The sequence below is a fragment of the Myxocyprinus asiaticus genome, chromosome 30 (assembly GCF_019703515.2).
Source record: "Myxocyprinus asiaticus isolate MX2 ecotype Aquarium Trade chromosome 30, UBuf_Myxa_2, whole genome shotgun sequence".
NCBI classification, from domain to species: Eukaryota; Metazoa; Chordata; class Actinopteri; order Cypriniformes; family Catostomidae; genus Myxocyprinus; species Myxocyprinus asiaticus.
This window is the reverse complement of record NC_059373.1, coordinates 20024289-20033288: the sequence shown is the minus strand read 5'-3', so window position 1 is coordinate 20033288 and position 9000 is coordinate 20024289. Positions and strand designations below refer to the sequence as shown.

At 35.8% G+C, this 9000-nt stretch overlaps 1 pseudogene; it reads right to left on the bottom strand.

The window, feature by feature from the left end:
- Positions 1–92: 92 nt before the first annotated feature.
- Positions 93–9000, bottom strand: part of LOC127421655 (BET1 homolog) — a 32460-nt pseudogene continuing 23552 nt past the window's right edge.

The window sequence follows — 9000 nt, the reverse complement described above, 5'->3', positions numbered from 1 at the left end:
TATAATCCTTACAATAGGATGTCACTGATTTTGGTGGGTTAGGACAGATTTATTCCTCATTGCACATTGTCTCTCAATGGTTCTGTCTATTGTCCAATGGAAAGCATCCTCACACTCCTTAATTATCTCAGTCATCACCACTGTGAAGTTTCCCATCCGCTAGCCCAAATGAGCATGACACATAAGGAAGAAATATTCTCAAGAGTCCTGGATCTCATCAGTCCTGCGATCACCTCAGTTTAATCACCCAGTACTGGACAACAAAAACAAACAGGGCAAAAGCAGCATGTAGTAATACACCTTGGTTTGGCTTCCCCTGGCATGGAGCTTCAATCTACCCATGGTGGCTCCCAAAAAACCTCCAGTTGAGTCAAAGTCTGAGTCCTTGAGGGGACACAAAAATGAGATGTTTAAACTATTCGGGTCACGGTTTTAATTAGAAAACTTGAATAAATAGTTTACCCAAAAATGAAAATTCTCTAATTTACTCACCTTCATGCCATAACAGATCAATTTGACTTACTATCTTCTGCAGAACACAAATTAAGATTTTTAGAAGAATATCTCAGCTCTGTAGGTCCATACAATGCAAGTGAATGGTGACCAAAACATTGAAGCTCCAAAAATCACATAAAAGCAGCATAAAAGTAATCCAAACAACTCAATTGGTTTATTCCATGCCTTCTGAAGTTATCTGCGCAGAGCACTAGATGGCACCAGGAAGTGTAATCAAGCTTGAAATTATGATCGCCAAGGAGACTGCTGATGTCAAGATTTATAGTGAAAACGGAGTTACATATTTTGGTCAGTTCTTACCCAAAACCAGGTGGACCACTTCAGAAGACATGGCTTAAACCACTGGAGTTGTATGGATTACTTTTATGCTGCCTTTATGTGCTTTTTTGAGCTTCAAAGTTTTGGTCACCATTGACTTGCATTGTCATGACCTACAGAGCTGAAATATTCTTCCAAAAATCTTGGTTTGTGTTCTGCAGAAGAAAGAAAGTTTACATATCCGGGATGGCATCAGGGTGAGTAAATTATGAGAGAATTTTAATTTTTGGTGAACTATTCCTTTAAAGGTAAAGTGTGCAATTTCTGCGCCACTAGCGTCATCACATGGAATTGCAAAAATAATGACTCTTTTTCCGAACTGTCCTCCCATCTTCAATTGGTCTAACTAATAGTCCCATCCCAAAACACATCTTTAGTTGAGCCTAATGTGAGAATGTTGCTGTGCCGGGCTGGTCGGATGCTAAAACAAACAGAGCAATGTTTTGATAGCATTACAAAGCCACTGTGTTTACAATTTTTAGGGGAAATTATCCTACGCATGGCTTAGCTGGGATATAAGAAAGTGTTTTAACATACAAAAACATCCCCTTTAATAAACTGAGTTCTCCCCACCTTCATTTCTAATCACTTACCATTTCTCACAACATTTTATTCTGGTACTTGACTTCATTTCCGATGTCAGTTGATAGATGTAAGAGAAATATAAAGTATAGATGGTTAAAGATTCGACCCTTACCTATGGCAATAAACACCTTTGGAATTTTAAAAACTTTTTGGAACAAAATCGGTTGTGTGCTCGGAATATTTCTTTAATGTCAATGCTCACTCACATCTTTGAGTGCGTGTACTTTAGCTCTCAGTCCCTCCTGTAGATGTTCATTCTCCTCATACACGCTGTATCCGCTTGCAATGTAATTCCCTTGAGGGCCCCCCTCACCTATAGAAATACAATAAACAACAATATTTACACATCATATTCTGACAGTCTCATTTAAACAACTCTGTATGCGTATGTAATCTGATCTAGCCTACTATGATAAAAGCCTGATATATAGACAAAATGAGCCAGTTATTGACTGTCTCACACAGACAGTGCAAATGTTTTGGATTGAGCCTCGTACCATTACAAACAAATCTATCAAGAACTTCCTCATGTCAAACTTGAACACTCTACTGCGGTAAAGTGGGTTTCATATTCACATATTCAAATTTCTTCTCTCAATAGCTTTCTAACGGTGGGTGCAAAAAGGATGGTATCAGTAAATTATTAATATTGGCAAGTATGGCAATGAGTTACAATGCTATTTGCTATTTACTATTGAAGTCGACATTTTTTAAAAGCTGACAAAAGCATTGCTCTCTATGGGGTAACAATCTCTAAGGGACCGTCTACAAATTACAGATTAGTTTTACGTCAACCGGCCACGGCTTCTGAGCTGAACATCTCTGCTTGACTCGGTCTGTTAAGGTTCCAAAACAAGTTGTAGAACATCTTTAAACAAAAAATGAATAAAATAACTACATTTAAATAACAAATCTCTTGATGTAACTGTAACTTTTGCTTTGTCCTTGTTGATCATTATTGAGCAAATGAAAACCACATCTGAATGATTGTCCAAATTCAAGTGATACACACTAGTTGGCTTTCTACAGCTTTGTTTTTTGTAATTAAAATATTTATATATGCCGTTTGTGCAGTTGTACGGCCTGCTGAGTGTGTTGCCTTTTTAATAAGGTGGGTTTTAAGAGTCATAATTAATGTGGAGTACAGCTATTTTATGGTTGACAAGATTACTTTTAAACAAGTTGGAAAACCTAATCTATACCCAACAGGACATATTAAAGCTCGCAGCTTTCCAACCTTGGTTAAATTTTGGTCATGTTTATTTTCCATTAAAATGTAAATAACTTACCACTATTTGAACTGATTGGTCAAACATTGATAAGTGTTGGTAAACGTTACGCGCCCTCTTGCACCAACTTTTTGTATGGCAACTTTCACCTAAAAATTTCAATACCTTTTCTGTGCTTGCACAGATCACCCCCAAAACAACTTCAACATTATAAAGCACCCTCTAAAGTACATACTACACCTCAAAGTCTGGCTTTTGTCAAATCCATTTTATTCCTTTGACTTTCTAATACTACAACATATAGAGCTCAATAGATTCTACAAGGTAGAAGAGATTGTTCTAAAACAAGGTAGAAATCCATACGTGAACCCTACTGAATATCCTACAACTAAACATTTAAAAGTTTCACCAGAGCTTCATAGTGATGTTCATTTTAATCAAGACATATATTCACTGTCCAGTTGCATGGTACTGAATGCACCATGTGCCAGTGCATGATACATTTGCTCTTTTTGTTTTTTTGTTTTGGACTTTTGGATGAAATAGCACACCAGTTTCAATAGGTTTTGAGTGGATAAATTAATTGCTTAAAAACAATTTGTAAAAACATTTGTGCAAACTAAAGGACATGTTACAATTTCAATACCTTTTTAGTGGTTGCACAGATTGCCCTTATAGAACTTTGACAATATAAAGCACCCTCTAAAAGATATAGTAAACCTCATAGTTTGGGTTTTGTCATATCAACTGAGTTCTGTTGACTTTGTAATGTAGCAACAGCTAAATAAATTTTACATGGTGGAACAGATGGTTCCAGAATAAGTTAGATTCATTTACAATATGTGAACCCTACTGAACACACTACCCACTACTAGCCTTCATTTTTGGTGCTGTTCCTATTAATATAGAGATGTCTATGCAGATGCAGCACCTCTAAATTTCAATAAAACTTCATTGGTTGTACACATTGCCCCAGAACAGCATTAACACGATCAATAACACTCTTAGCGACACACTACATATCATATTTTGGGTATTGTCATATCTACTGAGTTCACTTGACTTTGTAATGTGGTAACATACAGAGCTCAATAGATTTTACATGGTGGAACAGATAGTTTAAAAAAATGCTGGAACGTATTACTTGTACCCAACTGCATATACTACAGCAAACAATTTCACCACAGCTAAATGTTAGAGATGTCAATTTTTATAAAGACATGTCTGTGCCTTTACGACACAGTCGCTGTCCATGTACATGGTGCTGAAAGTGGATGGTTCTGCAGCACGCCTGCCTGCGCATTGTAATAATGAAAGAATTTTGACTTTTAATGTGACAGCATTTAGGGTTCAGTAGTTTTTGGATGTACATTTCTCTAAAATGACATGACAAGCCTTATGTGAAATTTACAGGACATGTAACATCTCTAGTTGCATCACTCTCACCTCCAAATTTCAATACCTTTTTAAGTGGTGGCAAAGATTGCTCCAAAACAGTATTAACATTACTAAATTACCTCTTAAAGTCAAACTACACCTTACAGTTTGTCCATTGTCAATTGAACCGATTTCTGTTGACATCCTATTGCGGCAACATAAAGAGCTCAATAAATTCTACATGGTGGCACTCCAAAACAAGCTGAAAATCCATATTGAACCTTACTGAATATACTACACTTTAAAAACTTTAGGTTTCACATGAGCTTAAAATTAGTGATGTTCATTTTAATCAAGAAATGTATGCACTGTCCGTGTGTGGTGCTGAATGTGCACATTTCTACCATGTGCCATTGCATGGTTATTCTGAGGATGGCATGGTTGCTCAGGGGTTAGCACTGTGGCCTCACAGCAAAAAGTTCCTGGGTTCAAGTCCTGGCTCAACTGTACTCTCTGTTCCCCATATTTATGTGGGTTTCCTCCAGGTAAGTGAATTGGAGTCTCTAAATTGCCTGTGAGTGTAAATTTGTTTGTCTGTATGTGTTAGCCCTGTGATGGACTGGTCACCTGTCCAGGGTGTTTCCCTGCCTTTGGCCCAAGACAGCTGGTATAGGCTCCAGCACTCCCCACTACCCTGCATAGGGAAAGTGGCTACAAAAATGGATGGATGGAGGGAATTCTACAGTTTCACATTACAATTTCAATAACTTTAGTAGTTGCACAGATTGCCCCAAAACAACTTTGACATTATCATACACCTAAAGGATATACTACACATCATATTTGAGCCTTTGTAATATCTGCTAAGTCTTTTGACATTTTATTAAGGCAAGATACAGACCTCAATAGTTTTTGAATGAATGATCAGATTGTTCCAAAACACATGGAAAATCTTTTGGGCAGCCTGCAACACATTACATCTCTTTGTTTCACAATTTCTGCCTCAGATTTTCAATGTCTAGAAGCATTGTGTAGTGTTGTCTTCCTAAATGACACTAGATAAAAAGTTCAATAGATTTTGAAAAGAGTTTACCCCAAGGGTAATAATACAGCTCAGGTTTATTCAAATTTCACCTGGCCTGAATTTAAATAAAACTGAAAACTTTTCAGCAGTAATTACAGTTCTCACAATTTAGCAATATAGTTGCCTGCAGTCATTAATAAGGGTTGTAGTATGTCCTTTAGAGGGTGCTTAATAATGTTAAAGTTGTTTTAGAATGATCCCTCACACCATTTTAAAGTTATTGAACTTTAGAATTGAGAGCACTGTAATTATTGCTGAATTACTACTGAACGTTTTCAGTTTTGTTTTAAACTCAAGTGATAGTAAAATTTGAATAACCCTGAGCTGTAGTATTACCCTTGGGGTAAATATAAGGGGCTCCAACTTGTTTTGGAGCAGTCTGTCCCCCGTTTCAACATCTATTGAACAGTGTCTAGTGCCATTAAACAAGTCAACACTACACAATGCTTCTAGACTTTGAAAACTAGAAGCAAAAATTGTGAAATTAAGTGATGTAGAGTGTCATATAGGTGGCCCAAAAGGGTTTCCAACTTGTTTTGGAGCAGTCTGTCCCTCCTTTCAATTATGCACCCTTTTCTGAAGTGGTTATTTTGAACAAGTATTATCTTAATTTGTTCCTCAAAAAAGCATCTTGCTGTCTTAAAAGTATTTGCATAAGTTGGCAAATTGTGCCCTATAACTATTGCCCTGTTATCTACACTGAATTATAACCCCCCTGGGGGCCTTTTACCCCAAGTGTGGGGAAAAAGGTCCCCTCGCCACCTTTAAAAAAAAATTATTTTATTCAAAACAATCTTTTGTTGTTACTTCTTTTGACGTAAATTATGTTGCTCCATCAATAAAAATAAATGTATTTCTTGACTCTTGATACACTTTGTGACCAGAGAGAAAGCTAATTTTCCTTAAAGTGTGCCTTTAGCCCCGTTGTACCCTACTGTGATTGGCCACAATTTTAAAATCACATTTTAGCTTTATTGCAGTTTACTTATTATATAATCCTGCAGTGTGACAAATACATTTTTGAAAAGTACAAATATTCCATGTAGTCTCTCCATTCATTTTTAGATCTTAAAACGGCATGTTTAGTAATTATGCAAGAAATAGAAATGTTGATTAAAATCAACTTTAAATCTTAATGCATTAATAAGTAGGTGTAAAACTTAAAGCTTTAAATATCGAATATCGTACTGCCGGACACTGTCAATTACCTATCAAAGACACCTTTTCTCAGGTCAACACATATACATAAAGCTTGCACATTAGAAAATGAATGTAATAATATGGTGGTCGCGGTCAAGTTTGTGAATGTGCAGAGAGGGCTAGATTGGTACATTTTCTCATCCTATGTCGGTATAGTTAAATTTCGCTGTTCCTAAAGAACGCTTAAAGAATTATTACAAACCATGCATGTCTACATATATGATGAAGCTGCAGTATAGCGCTTACTTCCACAGTGATTCAGACATGCTCACAGAAAATGTGGAGGAATTCATTCTTAATATAAAACCAATTACTATGCAAATTGTTTTGAGTGAGCATTTTGGGATTACCTCTGAAATTGTGTTTCCTAGCCATAGCATGATTTTTACATCCTTTGTATTTTTTTAAAAAATCCTCATTAATTTTACCATTTGGACATTATGTGCATCTTACTGAACTGTGTTTTAACTCTTAGGCAAGATAATGGATTTTCTAGACAGGGATGCATGTTTGAAACATTAAAATTAGCTAATAACTTTGCAATCGCAATGCCTGTGAAGAGAAACAAGGTTCAGTTTATTGGGGAAAGTCCAACATGTGAGTTTAACAGAGATTTTCAGGTGAAATATTAGGATGCTATAATTGACTTGCCCTGAACCCATAACACATCAGTGCATTGTGTGCCTGTCCGGTGTTGTTTTTCCATGTGCATCATGTTGCAATTGCAGAGCACTCAACACATCAACAAGCTTCATCCAGCTGTCAGACAGCTCCTGTCAGAGAGTGTAATTACTGTGTGCCTGATTAACACCCAGTGATCTACAGTATGTCTCTCTGTGCTAAGCTTCACTGAGTTCAAGGTTTGCATTTTGCTTTTGTCGTAGTCTGGTACATTGTGTAAACATAATTCAGTTTTAATTACATTTCAGAAATGCTTATCACTTCTCTCATGTGCATCTCTTAATCACAGGCATCTGAATATGACAAGCCCTTTCTAAATATATGGTGATATGGCAATAAAGATTTATAGCTTGAGGGGTTGACACTGTTTACCCACTGACATCTTACGCAACATGTCACTCTTGTCATCTCTATGGAATGTGTGACTTATAGCTACAGAAGCTGAGAAAATGCATTGAGTTTGGCTTGCAGTCAAGTCCTGACATATCTCCAGATGATCATCTCAGCTATGAGTCACAGCTTAACAGATGCTCTCTTATTAGCATTCACCATCACACTCCTAAATCCATTCCCTTGCAATGCTTAAGTCGGGTAAACATTCACAAAGCAATATATATCTCTTACTTGCGCATTCATATTACACAGCTAACACAGACACTATTAGGTGAGGATTATCTTTATATCCATTGGAAAAATTGGTTGTTTTACAGAAGGTAAATTGACAGTTATGAAATTGTAAACTATTTTGTGCTGCACACATCAACAGCGAACCTTGAGATCCCCACACAAATACACAAACTGATCTGTAAAATATGCTTCATCATGAAACATAATACCCCTTAGGATTCAGTTTCAGACAAGAATCACTTTTGTTACATGTTGCTCAACATATCTATCACATAATAAATTGAGGCTATTCACAAAGGGCAACCTTTAAGACACACAGGACGTTCTACAGATTAAGCGCCTAAGTTGGCAGATATACAAGATGCTAAGGGGGAAAAGAGGAACCATGGTCAGATACACATAATCAGTTAAAAAGAAGGATGTTTTGATGTTGGTTATATTTAAGAACATTTAGATGGTCATACTCATTGCAGCCTTGAGCAAAAATAAAAATGGTTTAATTGAATTTGCAATGGTTTATGCTGATCGCAACAATGTTGCAAATATTTTTATTCTTTTCTTTTTTTTCATCTTGCTTTGATAGGATTTCTTGCTGTACAGAATACTGCAGGGGTTCCTAAACTTTTTTGGCAGACTAACCACTGTGACTTCAAATATGTATGTACCCCCTGAGATTTAAAGTAATGCATATCTTTCAGTCACTAGAAATTTTACAACATCTTCACCTTTTTATTTGCAAAAAAAAAAAAAAAAAAAAAAAAATTATAATAATAATTTTTTCAAGATATTTGTGTTTGATTTACTTCTAACTACATTTTAATGGAACATTTTCAAAAAATGTGTTTTGTGCCTTCTTTGCTGTGCAAATCTAACTTTTATATATTTTAATTTTTTTTTAATATTTTAATATACATTTATAACAATATTCTTTGTGCTTTATTACTCTAGCATTATTATTTTTATTATTATTAATAATAATAATAATAATAATGATACAATTTTTCTACACTGCTGCAGTGGGGTTTCTAATGCAGCTGGTATTGTGGGAGTGACAGTATATTTGGCATCTTTCTCACTTGTGACTATCACAATCCATCTCTCTCATTTTTCCACTTATGGTAGGTCATGGACAACATGTAATAGTGGATTTTTTTATTTTGCTGTTGGAGCAAATGGAAACACAAAAGTAATATTTGCTCTGGTCTCCCATGCACCTTAAGTTTATCTCACTGTAGTTTACTTCCACCTTTCACATGTGCAAATGTGAAAAGTGTCCATTATACACTCTCTGAACACTTTATAAAGAACACCTATTAATGCAATTATCTAATCAGCCAATAGTGTAGCAGCAGTGCAATGCATAAAATCATGCAAATATGGGTC